The sequence below is a fragment of the Nothoprocta perdicaria genome, unplaced genomic scaffold, assembly GCF_003342845.1.
Source record: "Nothoprocta perdicaria isolate Ctin4 unplaced genomic scaffold, notPer1 scaffold_28, whole genome shotgun sequence".
Lineage (NCBI taxonomy): Eukaryota > Metazoa > Chordata > Aves > Tinamiformes > Tinamidae > Nothoprocta > Nothoprocta perdicaria.
The window spans coordinates 4030618-4052889 of record NW_020455510.1 but is presented as its reverse complement, the minus strand read 5'-3'; positions in this window follow the sequence as shown (position 1 = coordinate 4052889).

Sequence of the window (22272 nt, the reverse complement as noted above, 5' to 3'; positions counted from 1 at the left end):
CAGCACAATGGGATAAACAGCTTAAAGAAGGTAAAATTATGACTCTTGGTTTATCACACAATAACAAGGAGGTGTTTAGTAAAATGTAAATAAAAAATGAAAATAAATGTGGAACTCATGGTTACAAAGGCCAAGAATTTAGTAAAAATCAAGATGAAACTATAGTTATGGAAATAACCAGGAATGTGATAACAAAATTGCAGGAAAATATGAAGCTTTATATTTTAAATTTTATATTTTATATTTTATTGGTTTCTAGGTCAATTTAACTTATTGGGGATTTTAAAAAAATGTTTAATTAGATATGTCTTTGTATTTCCATGGTTATTAAATGAGATGTTAAAATATTCTGTTTTCTTAAAATATCTAGCTTGAAGCTGAAAAATTAAGAGGGGTATGTATCAAAGAATGTATCATAAGAATGCAGTTGTGATAGAAAAGTTACTTTCCCCAGGTGGAAATGGCATTACCACCCACTGTGACATGAGCACTACAAATGCCTCTCTAAGTTTACAATGTGCTGTCAATATGTGGAATGGTTTTCTTTAAACTCAAGGCAAAAAACACTCAGTTTGATTCTCAATCTCAAATTGAATTTTAAAAGGAAAAGAAAATCTAATTGGGATTTTTATTTTAAAATCAATATTATATTTGGTTTAGATCTATTTCATCAATGTAAATGGCACCCAATGGTTGTGAAATAACTAATTTGTCTGAGCTGTTACATTTCTGTTAGTATATACACTATATATATATATTATATACATAAATACCTGTCTGTTAGTAGTTTTTCTTTGAGATCTAAATGACTAGAGCAGCCATGAGAGGCATGGATCCATCCTAACAGCCGTGACTATGGGGAAAATAAAAAAATAAATAAAATCAGAATGCACAAATTCATCTATACAGGTCTCTCTCTCTGTATGTATACGTGGACATATACATATATATATAGACTTATATATAGACTTACATATATATATAAGCTCTACCATTTGGTACCAAAACATGATTTAACAACCTAATCTCCTCAATATACTCTTACACTTTAAACTTGTTAAATTATGGTCACTTTAAGCAAGTAGTCCCGTTGTCTTCTACTATTTTCTTCCAATTCAAGCTAAGAAACTTAAAAATTATATTGAGGATTATGTAATTCTGAATCATATATGTTCTTCAATTTGTCAATTTAGTGAAGGCTTTAGGAGAGTTCTCAGTCTGATTCTGTGCTGATTTGCTGAACAGCAGGTCTCTTGGACAAATGTAAATGCCACAGGTACATGTTCTAGTTTATGTATGTAACATTGGCCAAACGCTTCAGAAAATTTGTTATAAAATATCCTTGGTAAGTATTATAAAGCAATATTGTGCCTTATTCACCATTTTTGACTGCAGAAACCAGAAACTACACCTTACAATATCTTTTATTTTTCCAAACTTTTTTTTTAATATGACTTCCTAACTTTAAATTTTACCCCACTGAATTATTATTCATATAATCTAACAAGCAGCACTAAGAACATTTCTATTGCTTACCAGTTCTTTTAAAAAATAGATGGATTACTGAAAATGTACTCCTCTCGCAAAAAAAGTTGATTAATTACTTCCAACAGTCAACAACAATTGCCGTATTTTATCTGTGTTTATCTGTGCTACATACACAAAAGCTGTAACCAAGCTACAATATATGGACTCTTCCCGATACTTTTATTGTGCAATCCACAAACCACTCAGATCTATTTTAAATATGCAGTACATTAAATATTTGTCACTCTTTTAGATAGTAAGTAGGGCAAGATATTTTCTGAAAAGATTATTATTTACTGTGCACGTGGGTCAGTTTTTCACTCCTTGATATATTCCACCATACAGAGACATTAGGCTTTTCAACCCTGTAGGGTATGGCAAAGGGATTTACATCCCTTTAGAACTGACAGCAACTGTCAAGAGCAGTGATCTCTAGTTGACAGTGACAGCTAGCAAAGGTCCCCGAAGAGTTAAAAATGAATAAAAGCAAAACATGAGGAAGTAAAGGTTTCAAGGAGGAAATCACATTTCAAGTGATTCTCCATTTACCAAGAAATCATCCTTAATATTGTAATCTGATGGGCAACACCCGTAGCAACTTCCTAAAAGAAAAAGGACTAGGGAAAACAAAAAATACAAACAAAAATAATCTCATGTCAAAAGTTAAGAAAGAGTTTTACATATTTGCTACAATTTAAACTTGTCAGTTTTTATAACTTTTTGCCATAAAAAAATTTAAAAAAACCCAAAATACTACCAACAGAAGACCTTTTTTTCCTGTTATTTTTTCTCAGTATTTTTGCATATTCACCAGAATGATTGACCAAGCATGACTTCTCTGAGGAAATGCTAGTTATGCTAGCAAATCAGAAAAGACATTATTTCATATATACACTGTCAAAAGACCATCTCATTTTCTTATTTACATTTACACTCTTCTTGCCTGAATTTCAAGTTAGTAATACCCCTTAAAACATAGAGTAATATTAACTTAATGAAATTTGAAAAAAAGCTATCGTCAATATTCTTTTTCTGCCCAATTGTTATAGCAGAGACTAGCATAAAATGAACTAGAGCAAATAAAAAATAACCCTTTAAAATCACTTTACCACAAAAATACAAAGATTATCAAAGAATTGAATTTCTTTCAATGTATTTTTTTAGTCTACTTCTCTACCATTCGAATGATAAAATGAAATTCCATAGTTATGCCTCAAAGAAGGATTTGAATCAACTGACATGGCTAATGCAAGGCATCTAAGAAATTTTTTTTAATTAGCCAAGGTGTTCTCCTCACTCCACTGAAATATTACCATAAAGAGAAGAAAATACTTATTGTAAGGACAAAAGCATGTAGCTGGCTTGTTACACTGGAAGTGCTCTCAGGCTAACTTCTCACAAAGTACTTAAAGACTATTGAAAATGCATTAATAAGGCACAGAAAGGGTTAAATTGTAGCTAGCTGCAGATCAGAGATTGGATTATAGAGAAGATTAAATTACAGCATACAGCACATACTAGGAAGCAAGTATCACAAATACTGTTGCAATTCAAAAGCACAACCCCAACAGAATATATTCATATTATTAGATTTCAGATCTTCTTAGCAGGTATAGACACATTGTGGCTGAAGTCAACTCGTTCTCTCCTGAATAATGAAGCTGAAAGAATTCCAGTCTAACAGGCCAAGGCCTCTGTTTTCCAGACCTTTCAATATTTTCATCGCTCTTCTCTGAACCCCTCTGAAAAGTGCGCTCTCACTTTTGATGTGCAGAACCAGAGGTAGAGTTCTAATAACATTCGTGTTACTATGGGGATGATACAGGTGTAATATTGCCTCCTCACTTCTAAATGTTAGTCCCATGGTTGTGTAAGGGTTATAACTGCTCTTTCTTATATCATTTTGAAAAATATGTTCTGATAACTTCTGACAGATTCATTCTAATCTTCATTTCCATGAATGCAGGGCATCTGAAACCAAGTTATGCTTCCCAGAAAATGGATTGCAATTTTTTTGCCCTTGTGCTACAGATGCCTACACAACACACTGTTTTCCACTGTATTCACTGTTTGATTGTGCTTCCCAAACTGGTATTAGCAAAATAAATAAACCTGTGCTTCATAGAGCTCGTGAAGAAAGGAAAATGAGAGAGACACGGGACCATAGTTACTATTTCCAGAAAGCATCAATGCCACAGCCATGCATTCTAATAATCTCTTGTTTCCCACAATGCATAAAGCAAACAACTTAGAGAAAGAGTCAGGTGGCCCTGAGAATTTCAAGCAACAAGTCCACTGCTTTTGAAGTATGTTCCATCATCAATTGTATTTTCTCAACCTCCTTCAAATTAAATTTTGGATCAGAAGTTCAAAACTTCTTCAAGAAAAAAAAAGTTTCTCCAGCAAATAATGAAGATATTTATTTTAAAAATACCATGTATTGCGATTCCATAACAATATTTTTCCTGTATTGCAGGTAATAGGACAAAAAAGTCAGCCCTGCAAATCCCAATGTACTCAAACAGCCAGCTCGGATTTCAGTCAGCTTTTTAAGTTGCATTTAAAGATAGTGTTATATCTTAGGGCATGCTTTTAATCCTTAAGTTGTGGTTCCTTGGATTTATTCCAGTTGTATCTAGTACAGATCAAACATCTGCATCATGTTGGGGGTTTTAAAATATCTTAGAAAATACAGGGAACAGCACTATTTCTTAGATTTCTTCTGTTCTTCTTGCATTATCTCAAAGGACATAGATTCTATTCCAGTATACCTTAAGACTTATTTTAAAAGCCTAGATGTCTAATGGCTATGATTAGATCCTATGTTCATTTTTAGAAATAATAAGTGTATCACATCTACTGCAAATAGCAGGATTCTTCATTCAGATATTTCTTACTAAGTTAAACTGGGCTAACAGAAGGCAGCATGTAGCTGGTGTCAGAAGAAAAACATGTTCTTAAAAAAAAAATGAAGAAATGACTCTTTCCAGTCTAGCCTTTTTTTAGACAGAGATTATTTCTTTCTTCCAGGAAGTACACGATCATGTTACATACACAACATAGAAGTATTTACACATCAAAGGTTTTTTTTCACTATACCTTTAGAGAGAGGGGCAGCTAGTTCAAAGTCTCAAACTAGAACATTTCAGAGAGGGCCAGGCACTACAGCAGCTGCCACTGAGCCCAGGAGCTGCATTACATCCTTAAAAAGAAATAGGTCAAAGTCATCTAAGGATGCTTTCCTAATCCACATGAGCAGAGCTCTTCCAGGAACTGTACTAACATGAAAGGGGTCTGACACAAGGTGTCTGACATTTCTACAGTTCAGTCAGGGTAAGATATGTTTTATTCTTGGTTTAAGAATTCTTCATCATTCATACTGTCATTAATACTGCCTAATTGAGGTTAAATAAAAATTCATTAGAGTACCTATCTTTAACAGACTGTGTTCTATGTAACATTATTTTAGTAGAACTAAAACAACTTTACTCTACCATGCTTATCCTTCATACATAATGAACTGTTATTTTTCCACAGTTTTTTTCTGCAATGTAAGCACTGCATATGAAACAATTTTTTCTTGAATAGTAAAACAGATGCTTTCATGAAATAGGTGAAATAAAAAAGGTTTTAAGACAATTTATGTCATTTCCAAGATTGCAAAATTTCAGATTATGATTCCTCCAAATATCAAAGTTGCTACAGCTACTCCAAAACAGGAAGATTTAAAGCATTTCCATTTAAATAAACCTCAGCATTAGTGTATGTAGTCCTCACTCTCAAAATGAGGTTGCCAAGGGATTACAGTGTGTTATTCCCAGAGAAAATCAGATAGTAATTCTACATGTTATATTTTGATAATTACAATCAACTACAAAACATACAAGGTTGGTCACATAAACATCTTCTCTGAATGAGACAATTACATAAATAAAGGTGTTTTGTTACAGATTATGAAACAGCACTTTACTTAACACTGGGTGGTTATTGCTATCTCTAAAAAGCAATAGAAACATTGTTTTATAAGGGCATGAAGCATAATCTTTCAATATTTTCTGTTGATTAATCACCCATGAGAAGTTTATTTCTGCTGCTTGAATGCATCAGTATCCTTCTTAATCAACTGGTCAATATCATCCATTCGTTCTTCCACTTACTACGTCAGACTTTGAATCCAACCCTCTCACTCCTGCTTATTAAATCCATCAGTTATATTCCTTTTGTAACTAGTTCCTGTTCTTACAACTGGATCTCCACAGACATCTACTACCATACAGAATCTCACTGAAGACATTTCTGTGAATAAATGCCTTTTCCTCAATTCACTGAGCAGTGGTTCATTGTTTTCATTCATTACTCAAAAGCTGAAATTTGGGATGCATAGGATCAATAGCATTTCTCTGTCTCTTGACTGGATTAACACAGTTTTTTTTTTAAAAAAAAAAAGAAGTTGTAATAAAGCAGACAAAACAACTGTTATCTGATGGAGTAAAAGGATTAGTCTATAAATAAGCATAAAGATTTCTTTTCCTTTTTTTTTTTTAAATCACTCTCTCAACATGGAATATGAATTTATTTCTTTGAACATCCCTGAATTTATGTTATCCATGAATCATATCCATCCATTTATGTTGTTAAAATATCTTAGGAAAAAAGGCATATATAAAAAAAAAAAAAAAAAAAAAAAACCTCTAAATTGAGCAAACATTAAGAAATGGTCTGGCAGATATCCTCTCAGCGTAATTACTGAACAATTGTTTAATTATCCTTCTGGGTTATAAATGGATGTTCCATTAAAAATTGGAGAGTTACTTAAAACATATGGTGTATGCATGATACTCGCCAATGTTACAAATATATATTTTTTCATTATACAGCTGTTGCTAATATGCACTATTTGCAGAATTAGAACTAGGTCCACTGGAATCCCTGAGACAACAAAGACATGTGATTACCATGTAATGTATTTTTTTTTTCAGAACAGAATGCCAAATCAGATTATTTTAGATAATACTCTGAAACGAAGAAAAAACTTGTATTATACTGTATTAAAACTTGAAATTGAATGGCCTCAAAGAAAAATCTGAAATTCTCTGATGCAGAAAAAAACTAATCTGTGATTTTCCATTTGCAGGCTTTCCTTCCAAAGATCCTAAGACTATTGGTAGGATCTACAAAATGTAATCAGTAAAAGCAAATCTATTATATGTATTTCCACTAGGAAAATTTTTATAGGCATTCAAACTAGCAGAGGCTGAAAGCCACTGATAATATTGCCTTCCCACTGATGCAACAAAAAGTTTGCAAAAATAAGTTTAGGAAGCAGAGAAACAACTTTGAGCATACTATGAAAAGATTCCATCTTTTCAATGCAAAAGAAGGGCTTACTTCCTTGAAGAAGTTATGAATGTCATGGAAACAATAGCTGGATACAGAAATTCTTTAAGTTTACAAGCGATGTGCTATCTCTGTTGGACCAAGGTATATACAGTGGGCCTTGTTGAAACACTGGAAGGTGACAGATTTCTGCTACAAAACAAGTAAATCACTTAAGCCAAGTTCCAACTAAAAGGTCTAGGTAACAGTAGCTCTAGGGAAGGTTGAAGATAAATGCTGCTTACATACATTAAATTCAACTATAATTTGTCTGCTTGGAATATCCTTGATATCTCTGAATATTAATGCTATAAATTTATTTCTATCAAACACACACATGCAGAGACATTGAATTGAAATATATAAACTACAAGCGCTAAAGCCATCAGCTGGCCTCATTTTACAAAGACACATCCCTCCCATGTAAATATATTTTAGCTGTACAACAGATAACATCAGATGAGCTAGTTCATGCTCTGCTGTGATGTTCAAGATTTTACTATAAGGTATTTTTCTACTACTTTTCACCTTAAAAAGTCTCATAGCTTTTTAACCTTCTAAAAATAACTCAATGAATTATACAGTGCTATCTGCCTGTTTCCCTCAATAGGAAGACACAACTAGTGGAAGTATTGCATATATTTCTGCGCGCAACCTTGACCATACACGTTTCCTGGCAGAGTCAAGATTAATGAGTTACATTTTTAGAAGAGGTATTAGTCACCTTGGCTTTTCTGCTTTCACTATTTCATGAAGTAGTATTCTATCTTTATACTGTAATTTTCATCCTATGAATTAATCATTAAGATTTATCAATACAAATGCTTCAAATGTTTTGCTCCTCTGGATATCATTACAATACCCATGGTTATTTTAAGTCATAAAGATAATACCTCTGCACCTCAGCTGAATTTCAACAAATCATAAATAAAAAAAAAAACAGGCAAGAACTCTAGTGAAGACAACTTGAGAATATACATTTTTCATAGAAATGAAATTAAAAGAATTGTTTTGGTCTTTTGGTGTTCATAAAGCAAACAAAAACTAGAAATCAAGCTTTTTAATCATAAATAATCATTTTTAATGATGTCAAAAATGCACGTAATTTTGATAGGGCAAGAACCTTTGCCTTGCTTAACTGGCATTTTCTGCAGTATTCTAGAATCTTGCCAACTGGGAAATTCTGGATTTTTCACCCTCGACTGTTGACATGAGGTTGGCAAATAAAAGAAAACATCATTTGATATGGTAGTGTCTTTTTATCGCAGCTCCGATTCTATTGAGAATTAATGTTTAACATTAAAAAAGTACCTATAACACTACCTCCTTTCAAATACTGAGAAGCAAGCAACTCATTTAGAAACAATTGTAGGCAGAATTTCCCTATTAGAAGTTTTCAAACAGTAACACTGTTATAGTTTGAGACTGTATAAACTGTATAGACTGTATTAACAACTGTATAGACTGTATTAATTAATTTTCTGACAGATTACACATGAAGTTTCACCAACCAGAAACTTCTTGAAGGACAGAGTGGCTGTAGTAGAGATGAAGCAGGGAGTGATACTGCGAACATGCTTTCACAGCTGCCTCACAGAACTCTGACAAACTGCAAAGTGAGCAGTTTGTCACAAACTCTGAATCACAAAGTACCACTTGCTGTCTTATGTGTACTGTTGCATATACGTATTGATCTACTGATATCCCTACATCTGTATTGAGGTATCCCTACCAGTATGTCAGACAGGCAAGGTTATCTTCTATACACCCACTAATTCACTGGTTGGATTTCTGTTCTTACATGAGAGTTCAATAGATGAGGGAGGAAAATACAGTTTAAAATTAATACCAAAAAAATACACAATGACAGAAAGCTTTGTCTGCATCTGGCAGTGGAGAAAGGCAGTTGAATCTTTTTAAATTTTAGTTTCACTGTCTTTACTACAGTAATACTTAATTCACTTGGTTGCAGTTGGACTTTGTGTTTACAAGGCACTTGTAAATCCTTGCATGAGAGACATGATATAAATGTTATTCAACACAATTTGAATTACTGTTAACTCAGTATCAGCAAAAGCTCATGAAAAAAGTGATTCATTTCTAAAACTGGGAACTGAGTCTTTTATTACAAAACTATGGATACAAGTTTTATGTGACTTTTTATAAACTGATACTGACAATAGAGATCATCTGCGAAACTTATTCCTGTTGAGTGCCTTTTAAAACCACAAAAAAAGTACCTTTGCAGCATCTGCAAAGAGATCAAAGAGTGAGCTGGCTTCTCTTCTCATTTTAGGAAAGATGAATGATAAAACTGGCAATGTACTCTATACTTGAACCTATGTCTCTTTACCAAAACAGATCCTTAAATCAGGGCAAGAATCTAAAGACATGAGCTAGGTAATAGATTTCTACATTAGTGTCATGGTGATGTGACATCACACCCTATTAAGTACGAGAGAAAGTCCTTATCTTTGCAGAAGCTACCTTGTTAACAGTATCCCATACAGATGAGGATTTCAGTGTTTGATCCTAAAACAGAATAATAACCTTTTTATTACAGATATTATGGGCAGACAAGAATAGAAGGAGTTTGGTCACCCATTTCTTTTTCTTACTAATCTATACCCTTCCTGTTGAAGACAACAGAGCTAACGGATCATAATACGCAAAATGACCAGAGGCAGAGAGAGAGGAAGCGGGGGGAGGGAGAGGGAGAGCCTACTACATTGTTTTTTCTTCTCTGAGCAATCAGAGTAATTCTCAGAGCAATCAATACTAGTACTTTCAGATAGAAAAGAATAAAAAGTTATTTCTAGAACTATCCTAAAACAGATATAATAAAGCACTTCCATTATCCACTAGTAGTGAACTTCCAGAATCTCCTGCCACAGAAAATGACAGGAAGGGAGTGGAGGGGGAGGGGAAGATGGGGGGAAGAATTAGGTGAATTCATGTTCAAAACACTCATAAACAGTTATTAAAAGGATTAATCAGAAATGTAACCTTAAATAACTCTAATATAACAATGTCTCCGTGTGGGAGAAGAGCCTACGGAATGCCCCACTCTAAATTGTATCTCTTTTTGCCACTGTTAGCAAGAGAATAGTGACCTAGAAGAACCACAGGTTTGACCCTCTAAAGCATAACTTTCATTCCTATGTTCTCCTTTGGGGGTCTGAAAGCTCTTCACAACTCCATCCATAAGTTTTTAAAAATAGCTAAAGTCCTTAAAATAGCTACCTGGAAAAATTACACAAGTTCTCCCAAGAGCAAGCAAATATGTGCTTTTCTTGCTCTAAAATGAACTCATTATTGGATCGGTATTTGTGTGTGTGTGAGTGTGTGCTTATGCATTGTTCATTTGTAAAGCATAATGTAAAAGGGCAACAGAATCGGGTACTAATTGACTTGATCCCATCTTAGATCCTAGAGATTTCATGAAGTATATACACAAAGATAACATCAGACATGCTTGCCATGTGAATACCTCTATCTTCCTATGCAAATGTGGTCAAAGACAGATTATTCCTCCATGGACAATATAACTATGTACCAGATGACTTTGGGCAACAAAAAAGGCATCTTTAAAAAGATATTCTGTGGTCTATGTAAATTAAATTACATGGAATTTTCTACTTAATAAAGTTCCAAATGTTCTAGTGTTGGCTGCTGTTTGTACTCACCACCCAATCTGTTGTTCACCAATTGCCTAGCACTGTCTGGACTTGCCTACTACACAGTTACTACTTGCACACTTTTAAACTCCATTCCTCTACCAGAATTCTTGAAGGAAATGCTAAAGGAATTCAGAAAGGTATGTTATAAACTGATAAATTCTCTGAGCCAATTAATTTATCAGCATTGTTTATTGTAAATAGCAAGCAACAGCGCTGGGCGGCCAGAGAGTCTCCGCTCCACCAACGGCGGGCGCTGTAGTACCAGAGGGTGCTTCTTTTATACACTGTTTCGGTTCTTGTCTGTGGTATGTTGCAATACTTCTGCACATGCTCTCCCCTTGTTGGTAGGGGTCCCTCAGGCCTCCTGGTGGTCTTTGATGAAGGCTCCTCTTTTTCCTCTGGGCTCTGTGCATGCTTCAATCTCCTGCAGTTTTGGCCTTATGCTGATACTGTGTTCTTGTGGTATCTTGCACTCATAGCTTACAACACTTGTGATAAGCCTGTTCTTTTACAGATTGTTCCGCGAATTACAACACGTTTATCACAGGTACAAAAGACCATGGAGATGATGGTGAAAGCCTTGGGCATTGTGATGAAAAGGACTCTAAGTAGTATAAATTAATATAATATAGTATTCATTAAGACTGGTTTATATGACACCAATTACAGTCAAGGAGTTGGAGGAGCACTGGGAGGTTAGTCACCTTTACTAACTAGTGTCTAGTATCCTACATGAATAATGAAGCAATCTAATTCTGAGGTAAATTTGTTATTTCATATTGCTTTCACTCTTAAAATCTTGGACTCATACCTAAAAATAAAAGCTTTGCTTCTGGTAGTGATGTGATTTAGAAATGTTAGGTCCAAACAGTATTTCTAGTCCAGATTCTACAAGTCACTTTCCAAGCCATGGTAGCACAACACTACTCATGCACTAAAATCCCTTCCTTCCCCTCACTTCCTGTACTCTAAATCAATGAAAGCCAAGCAGCAGACCAGAAAGACAACAGTGACAGAGAAATTGAGATCATACGCTTCTATCTATATATGATATATATCATATATTTATCTATATATGACACATCCTGCCTATATCTATTCAGCACATACACTGAATATAAAAAGTATAAACAACAATTCTAGGCATGTTACTTAAATACTACCCACATGCTTCATCTGGATCTCCTTCCTAGAAGCTCCCTTCACTATTTGTTATGCAAACCTGAGCAAAAAACTAAAGGGAATTAGAGCCAAAATGCAGGAAATGCTGAAACAATTGCTGAAATTAACAGGTTCCTTTTATGCTCTGCTACTATAGTGCTACACAGCAAGGCTGTAACATAAGGAATATACATAAAATACAGGCAAAGTCAAAGGATATAGATGTACATCCTCACTTCCCATGTACATTGGACAGAAGGAATGCACATTTTCATGAACACAGACGGCTTCACTGAATAGGTTAATGCAATCATTCATGGTTTAGAATATTTGTTTCCACAACATGAAAGTCAGCCATTCACCCTTTTTTCTGACTCTGCCTGATGAATTACCCTGTCTGCAGTGCCTGAGCTATAAATAAACATAACATCTGTTTGAATGCTAGGTCTGAAATCTGGCTAAATAAATCACTTTTCAGAAATTCCCAGAGCTGCTAAGGCAATCTCCATTGCTTCTGTCCTTTCCCCTTCCCTGGCATGCCTATACACATTCTCTTGCTCATCCAGTGGGGAGGTTTAGTAGTGTTTGCTGCATTTAGATTTCTCAAAGGCTGTTACAGAAATTTGAATGCCTGCCCTCATTAGACACAGGTGAGAGGGTGTTGGTGGTAACTATTCTGTAATTTAAAGCAGAGAAAGTAATCACTTCTTCAAAAAGATTATTAGTACTATTTTTTCAGTATTTTCCATGTTTAGTAAGCGCATTAACACATTTAAAAGAGTGGATATATAATAAACTGCTTAGTTCTTTGGCAACAGCAAATAAATTAATAAACAGAGATTTGTCAGGCTCTCCTTGTCTTTTCAGAATTTGCTCCTTGATATGCCCCTTTTCTGTTCTTCCTCTTTGCAGCTTAAATGGGATGACTCTCATCATTTGAGACAGCAACTGTTGGGTTTCCACAGGGATTGCTCACATTCTTCTCAGTAAGATATGGTATGCAGTAAGATTAAATGTCTCTATAGAAGGAAGAGTGGCAATTGGAAAGTGCCCAATCCCAAAGATCAACTTCTATGAAGTACTGCAGCATCGCATTTTGACAGAGATCAGGACAAATTATTGTTCTTTAGGACACAAATGACAGACACCATTGTTTCTGACTTCCTACCTTTCATAAGGTTCAAGTGGCCCAAAATACATACAGTATCTATTAGCCTAAATCAATTCTGCATGTGACAACCCTCTAAAATTTGCACGATCTGCAACAGCAGCTATGCTAGGACACTGCAGCAGAAAAAGGGGAAGCAGAGCCATAAATTTACTTGAACGACTGTCAGAGAAATGATGGTAGTGAAGAATATGGGATTAAGAATTCCAGTATCATACCTTCTTGGACTGACCATGCTAACCTGCAGATTAATTTCGTTATACAGAATTCATTATAGAATACAGATTTTGTTTCATTATTAAAATTTTTGAGAAAGGTAAGAGAAATAACTTACTTTGAAATACTTTGAAAATTTCCAAGTTTCACTAACTCTAAATAACTTTTGTTTTCACATGTTAGCACATTTAAAATAAGGGTTTTCCATGAAACACTAACTGCCCAAACCCCCTAGATTTTCATCCAGGCCATGTTGTGGGATAAAGAATTTTTAATCAAGCTGGTTTAGGTATTGTTAAGAAAACAGAACGATGTTAGAAAGTGGTAAGACTATCCAGGCTTCTCTCAAAATATATACCAAAATCATTACAGAAGAAAAATCCATGCACATTTTCCCTCTCTATTGGGAAACTTAGTAACCTTGACATCAGCTCTTCAGACCTACTCCAACTGTTAAACTTAAAAAAAGCTAATGAGGGAAAAATTATTTATAGCTTAGCCTTTGGCAGCATGAATTCTAGGCAATTTCTGAATCAAGCTTTATAACCTCAGAAGTAAAACAAAAAAAAAAAAAAAAAATCCCTGAAGCCAAATGGGATAAAAAAAGAAAGTGAAGATCTCTTTTTTGCTTTTCTATGAAAACACGGGCATTTATGCTCCTATTGGTCTCCTCTGTCATTTAACAGCAGCCCTCATACTTCACATTAAAGATCTTTGATGCACTTTACCAATAGCAATGAATAATTCTTAGTATTTCTGTGAAGTCAAAAGACAGTGTCCTCAAATTTAGGATGAAGAAAATGAAACATATATGCAAAGAGGATTTATGAGTCAGTTGTCAAGGATATTGTGCCACTGAGTCAGACTACAAGTAACTATTTAGTCACTTAAAAGCAAGTAGCTAGACAGGCAAGTGACCCTTACAAAGTCCTAGGAAAAAGACCACCCCATAAAGACAGGACGCTCTAGACATCATGGCCATAATGAAAAGGGATACTGCCCCATTTGGGGAGATACATACTCACATTTACATTCCTGAAATGTATTATTATTATAGTTCTTGTAGACTTGTACTTTTTTTTTTTTTACGGAAAACTGATTCCTGTAAAAAAATGAATCATTTTTTTCCTGTGATGCTCATATAATAGACTACAGGATCATGAATCAAGGAATAGAGAACAGGAAAAGTCCTACCCATTTCTGCATTTACTTACAATTATTTTTATTTATCCAGTAAGTTCTTTTCAGTGCATCATGTGGTATGACAACAAGAAGATGCATGATGAAGTTGGAAAAAAAGACAGTGTGCTTCTCGCTGAAGATTATAACAGGCTAGGTGGTAATCCCTACTGGACAGCCTGGTTCTAAAATTAGGAAACATCCTTCTATTTCATGCTACTTGTACTGGACTGATTTAGCCTATACATGGGCTTACGCACTAAGTTTAATCCTCAGAATTTTCAAAACAAACAGTCCACAGTAATCATATGTGCACTGCAGTTTTTTTTTTTCAAATGCAACTGAAGGGATTATTTTAATCCCAACAGACTTCTCATAGAATACTGCAGAAGTCAGCTGACATTTTGATAGTAAAAAGGTTAGACTGTGAAGATACTGAGGTGTAGTTTTAAGGCACAGTCCTCAAAGAGAAAGATAAGGAAACGCAGAAAGATGAACCGAAGATATGCTGCCAACTTTATGAACTATAAACAGCTCCATGGCAGGATGGGATAACATGTTCAATGGAAAGGAAGCATTGCTGAATAACCATCATCTGTGGACAGCATTCTTATAGGAAGGCAAAACTATCCTTATAAATTTGGAAGTTCTCGTTTTACAGTCCACATAATGCCTGAAATTATCTGCCCATTAATGGATTCCATCTGTCTGATTTTCTGGTATTTGATCACGTTTGTTCAGATTATACGTGTGCTATTTATTGCTGAAACAACCAGTGCAACTTCTGGAAGCCTCCAGAAAGGCTTTTGTGCCCCCCAAATTGTCTGTTTTTTCAACTCATTTTCCAACACATTGAAAGAACAATTATGTTTACTTAACACAGTTGAGTAATTTAAAAAAAAAATAGCAAGACCATACGGGAGGCAAGACAAAAATAGCGTTGGTTCTTTTGTATCAACAATGCTGTTTGTTTGTTAACAGGTTGCAGAGGATTTACAATAAAGGTTCCTCCTATCTGACATGATAGTGTTTTCCACCTCATTACAGCAGACAAGGGGAATGCAGTTAACACTATCCATAGTACTTAGCTATCTGAAAATACTTAAGGAAAATCTTTCATCAGAAGTGATTCAGTAGTGTAAGAAGTCCCAGACAATAAGAAAAAAAAAATTAAAAGTATGAAAATAATTCTCCTTTCACTTGTAAATAATAATTAGCTAGATAAAAATACTATAGCAAAGATTAATTTTGATAATTCTTCTGCAATATCCATAAAATTATTTCACTGCCTATCTGAAATAAGAAGCAGAGAGGACCATATAATGGCATTTTTCCAAATCTGTGCATAACTTAGACTGTGACCATCTCTGTCATTTTGATCATGTCACAAAAAGATACCTTAGGGTCTAAACTGCAGCTTTTTCTTACTCAGTCAAGCACAAGGAGGCTTCACTCACACTTTCCTTGCCTGATTTTAGATCTCATTTAGATCCTAGTTTCCAAATACTGTGATCTTCAAACTGCTTAAAGGACCTCAGCTGTCCTGTTATAAATTCATCTACTCAAAAGCTAGAAAATCTTGACAGCCATAGAGTCAATGGGGTAACAGTGTAAAACTGGACTCCAGAATCCAGGTCAGTTGGGATCACAGTGACTCTAACTTCTTTGAAATAACAAATCTGTTTTTGTTGTAAAACAAGCATGCTTCATTCAGTCTTTTATATGCAACTGCATTCTTTCTTTATGTTTGATCTTTTAACTGATATAATTTTAAAATGCAGCAGTGAGCCAAATGTTTGTGTGTGTTTACAAAGAAGTTAGAGTCACTGTGATCCCAACTGACCTGGATTCTGGAGTCCAGTTTTACACTGTTACCCCATTGACTCTATGGCTGTCAAGATTTTCTAGCTTTTGAGTCTTATGCTCCCTCAAATTGTAATTTTGCAATTAATGTTATCACTGCAGTTAAAGTAAATGGCTCACTAGAGTATATAACATTTTTTAACATATTGCTATCATTCTCCATAAATAGATTTGTCTCATGAAAACCATAAAAAGAACAAGAAAGTCCCACCTACAGAAAATTATCACTAGTTTACAGCATTACTATGAAAGTTTATTAGTTTTTTTTTCTTTTTTGAAAAATCAGCCCCCTGAAATTTCAATACCTGTAAGATTTAAATTATTAATTAACTCTATCAGGACTTTTGGAGACATACACTAAGAACTAACACAGAGTTAACTACTCTGATTACTCTTAGTAATAAAGCAGAAAGAATATGCCTCACAGGAAAGAATATACTTCACAGAAAATATACCTCAGAAAAATTTACAGGAAATTTGATATAAAATTTTCCTCCAACTGTATCAAAATTTACAAAGTACTACAGTAAAATTACTACTTAGGCCCTAGAATTTTAGATTTTATTATCCAATTATTTTCTTAAGAAGTGACTTAGTACATTAGTAGAAAAAAAATCTTCCAGCTGTTTAAATAAGTAGGAAATTGTTTGTATGGCTTAAATCTGCAACAATGACTACCAACTTGTCACAGTTTCAGTTCCTGAGATTGCAACATAGGTCTATTGCAACATAGACTGCATCTTCACCTTAGTCCTCTTTCATGTTATACAACCAACTCAAATAGAATTTCTTTTTTCCTCATATCTGTAAGATCAGCCTTTCTTCTCTGTTCACACTGCTGAAGCTAAAAAATAGATCACCATTTTTTACCTTTATTTCTGCTACATCTTATTCTCTCACCTTGACACATGCCACTTGAAACATTTTCAACTTTATACTACTAAATGGATTTTTCTCAGCTGTGCCACCATATCATGACTATTCTCTTCTCCAGTCTGCCAGCAACTTATAGTACAGTCCGTGGTATGAGTATGTACCATTCAGTAATTTCCATCTTTACTCAAGGTGGCTGACATAACCTGTTAGTTCAATTTGCTTTCATCCTTCCATCCTTTAAGTATGTGATGAGTTAAATGACTTAAACTTTTCCCTTCAAATTCATCTTTGGGTGTGACGTTTTCCCTGATAACTACCAAACTCATTTTCAGGCATGGTCTCTGGGATCCAGCTTTTTTCCCCAGGTTCTAGCGAGGTCTCTCATCCAGCACTGAAAGTCTACAGGGAGATGCAAGACATTGGCAACATGCACGACATACATGCTTTATGCACGCATGAAAATCTCCAGCTCAAGTGTACTGCATTCAATTGTAAGCATGCTATTCAAGCAATATAGACATTTTCTGTGTACGTATGTACAACCAGTCTACATGATTCATGAGGCTTTGCTGTGTAGGCACAGAAACAATACCAGTGTCTTGTTTAGAGTTGTTTCCAGCAGCTGTTGTGTTACTACTGCTATTTACCGCACTAAAGATGAGCACTTCATTGTTAACTTGCTCTCCAATACTCTGTTCCACCTCTTTGCTGCATCGACCTATCGACATAACTGCAAGCAACATTTCTGCAGCAGCACTGTGATTTTCAAACTTCAAATCTCACTTTGCCATCATACATCACACACTACCAAAATGCAAAATTTGAATGTTTTCTCATATAGTGTAGCATAATGAAAAAAAGCAAAAAATGGAGAATGTAGGGAAGAAGGGGATAAGCTCTTCTCATTGGTGGCCAGCGACAGGACAAGGGGAAATGGGCATAAGCTGAAACACAGGAAGTTCCATCTCCAGGTGAGGAGGAGCTTCTTTACTGTGAGGGTGACAGAGCAGTGGAACAGGCTGCCCAGGGAGGTTGAGGAGTCTCCTTCTCTGGAGGTCTTCAAAACCCGCCTGGATGCCGCCCTGTGCCACATGCTCTAGGTGTCCCCCTGCTTAAGCAGGAAGGTTGGACTAGATGATCTCTAGAGGTCCCTTCCAACCTTGAGTATTCTGTGGATTCTGTGATATCCACAGATCTTTGCATACCCTGCACATTCCAATCACTTCAAAATGTTAGGACGAGGTTTTCAGTTTTAAGTCAGCTCAAGCAGTTGGCATTAAATCTTCTTCATGGCAAGTACCTCTTTAGTTTTGGAAGTGTTTGTTCAGTGCTGACACTCACCCTGCTTCACATAATCAGATGACAATTCTGAAACTGTCCTTTATGATTGTAAATCAGATGAATATTGTGCATGAATTGAACCACTTGATAGGCAGATTTGTATTTATCTCCTACCAAATACTTCAGTAGAAAAGTAGATATTATAAAATAATTCGAGTCATGTGACACATATGCTATCTGCACACTTAGCAAGATTTTACTTGTTGTGAGGTTAAAAATCCTTAATCAAGATTGTGGAATCATTCTGCAAGGAAGGAAAAGTTCTATTTTGCCTCCCCCCCCCCATCCCCCCGCCAAAAAAGAACTTTTATTCCAAAATAAAATTATGAAAATAATTACACAAGACAGATGGAAAGGCTAATGTATGCCTCATTTGGTCTTTATAAATCACTTTTAGTACTCTACATATTTTGGTTCTTCAAAAAATTTAACTTGCCTAGTTTTATTTATAGTCTGTACTAACTGTTGCTACATTGTCTTCTATGTTTTACTAACTCTTTCTTCAATAAAATACAATGCTTGTAATCTTATACTTTCTAAATGCTGTATTCATAAGTCTAGCTTTTTTCTTTTTGTCCTGAAATATTCCATCTACTTTTAGACATTTTTTTATTCGAGACATACCTGTCCATTTAGTATTTTTTCTCTTCCTATTGATATCACATCCTCCATCATTGTATGTTTTAATAATGTTCTACTGTTGTCTTTAAAGCAGTATACCATATTTCAGGCTTCTGCCTGGAGGACATAAGATGAATGACATGAAGCCAATAAAAAGGAAGCTTTTTCTAGTAATCTTAAAGTCTGGCCCAGACCTTTAGTGGATTTCAGCGAGAATTAGGTATCTGATACCTCACTACAGGGAGGACACATAGTAACTAGTTTTGTATCACTGCTCCAATAAGGCATCCTCAGTGACTTGAGTTTTACAGCAAATAGATTAGATTCTCTCTCAACACATTAGAGATGAAGTCTCCACTATCTCCATTTTGACCTAAAGGCTTGGCTTACCTCCTTACCAGAGCCTTGCATTTTGCAGAAAAACAAGGAAGCATATGAGACTAATAAGTACAAATTGCCTTCACCATACAAAGAGTTACACTCTTGAGACTTCTGAGTACTGCCTATGGATTTCAGAGGGATTACTAGCACACACAAGGCTGAATACAAGGATAATGCAATGTTTGTAGAATCAGTGACTAAATCACACCAATTAAAATTTGACCCAGATCTACAATATATAGGTCAAATGAAATTGCAGCTATCTGAAGGCTATTCTTTGATATGTGTAAGCCAATAGTCTCATGGTAATGATTTGTGATGTGGATGCCTCTGACCAAAGAAATAGAGTCTGACTCAATATTCTTCAGGACAAGTTGACATAGCCCACTAAATCCACACGTTCTCTAACATACTTAGCATTGTAAATGAAGAAACGTCCTGTTTATATTTAATTGGAAATTCAAGAGCAGACGCTTTCATTTACTTAGAGGATCTGGTCAGAGCACATCACTGCATTCTGTATATAGACATGATTCAAGTTGTACCAGAGACAAAGCTTCAGATTCGGAATCACTACCTATCACAGAAGCAAGGCAGCTGATTCAAAGCATCTCCTGGCAGTCCTGCTCACAGCTCCTACTGAGCTCCAAATGCAGTAAAAGCCCTGCTTTTCACAGAAACAAGATCCTCCCACTGTGACAGAATGATGAAACATATAAGCACTGAAATATTTTAAGGATATACACAGCCTCACTGATTTGCATTAGCATTCCAACAGGTCTTTATCAATTATGAACCTAGTTTCTAAAGATGGCTTACATTCCATATTAAGTTTTATATATATATATACATATGTATAAAATCTCTATATCCCTGTATCTGTAGAGATGTATGCATTATATGTATATAGAGTATATGTATTATATTTATATATAAATACACACATTTCACAAAATAAAACCAAACTCTTATTCTCATTTTCTCAAGCAGAATATTGTATGTACCAGAACAGAAGATACAATCAGTTGGAATCATTCTTGTCAATTATACTTACGATTGGTTCAGCCTTTTTTTTTTTTTTTCATTTAAAAATGATTTTTAGAGGATCATAATTTGCAGATATATTTATTATTAAATAGAAATTCAAATATGATTTCAAGTAGCTCTCTGAATATTCCCATGCTGCTACGTTACACATTATCAAAAATGCATGAAATTGTGCTGCTGCATGAAAATTAAAAATAGAAAAAAAAATCCAAAATTAATAGAAAAAAATATTTTTGGTATTCCTGACAGAATATTTGGATTAATAATTCCTAATAAGAAACAAAAGCAGGTAGCTTCTATAATCTGTGTATGTATGTACTTTATGTAATCTCATAAGAAGCTATTGTTAATTGATACTCTGTGAATGCTTCCCTTTCTGTAGAGACAGTTACTCCCTCTGGGCCTCATCATTTGGAGTTCTGGTTAAAATTTGCATATAATATCCTAGCTATATCAGGCCATATGTAAATAGCATCTTGTGAGCTAACACTCTTGATCCTTTCAGTTTGGAACGCTTGTCAACACGCTACACTCTTTCATTACAATCATTTCTACAAAACAGAGCAAGAGGGAAAAAAATAATAATGAGATGACAGAGGTCCTAATGCATGTGAATTTTTTGTTTCTTTGTTTCTGATTGAGTAAAAACTAATGGTGCATTACTGCTCTGAGACAGGATGAAGATTTAAACCAACAAATCACACTGGAGTTCCTTAACCGACTTCCTTATGGAAATAAATAAATACATAAATAAAAGCACACACATATCTTGTATCTTTATTGTATGCTCTTCTGTTAGAAATGTTCTCTTCTTTCATATAAAACTAATGGGACAGACACAGATTGGTGCTGTAGCCTGTAACCAGACCACCTGCAAGGCTGGCAGCACAGAAACTCTAACTGTGATCCTTAATAACCAAAAAAAGGACTCTGAAAATCCATCAGATCAGGCTTATTTCAGTTAACTTGGACTCTTCAGTTTTAACAAGACATTACAGTATTGATCCCTTCAGCAGTATGACTCATGATTGTTTCAAATATGTAGAGAGAAAAAGTGATAATAAAAGAGTCACAGATCACAGTTTGTGCCTTGCAAAACTTTAAAAGATAAATAATGACTGACAACATGTAGATGAACTGAAGAAAATCAGTCTGTAAAGGCTGTTTGCTAGTAAGTCCAGAATGTTAAAGAATAGAGATGTCTGCTGCGATAAAAGAGAGGGAACTTAAAATGAGTTTTACTTAAAAGATAGTTATAGTGTGTAATTAAATTCTGAAGACTGAACAAAAAATATGATAAGCATGTGCAACTGGTTAAACAAGAATGGCTAAGTGTTTTTTTAATTAATTCACATGGCCATTCTATAAAAAAAACACTGAATTCCTCTAGCTATCAGTTTTCCTATCTCTAGCTTCTGCCCCATGAAACTTCCACTTAAAGTAAGGTGAGGTTTAACACAATGTGAAAAAAAAAATTATCAGCCATATATAGACGCAAACTAATGCTGCATCATTGTACAGAAAGCAAAACATGAGCAAGAGAAGGAGTCACTAGTTATTAAGAGATTCTAATAGAAGGAACCTTGCATATTAATTTCACTTTTTCTGAGGAAAAACACTGTGTGACCCCAGGAAAAGAAACATCTGCTTCTCAGTTTTCCACATACTAAAGTAGGGAAAACTATGTGGGGAAAAAAAAAAAGACATGCGGAATTTATTTTTCCAAGTTACTCAGATACTGAGATCTGTTCCAAAGATACATAAATAACACCTAGTTGTTCAACACTGCAAAGACTTGAAATAAAGGGTCCAGAATGACAGACAGAACTAACTCAC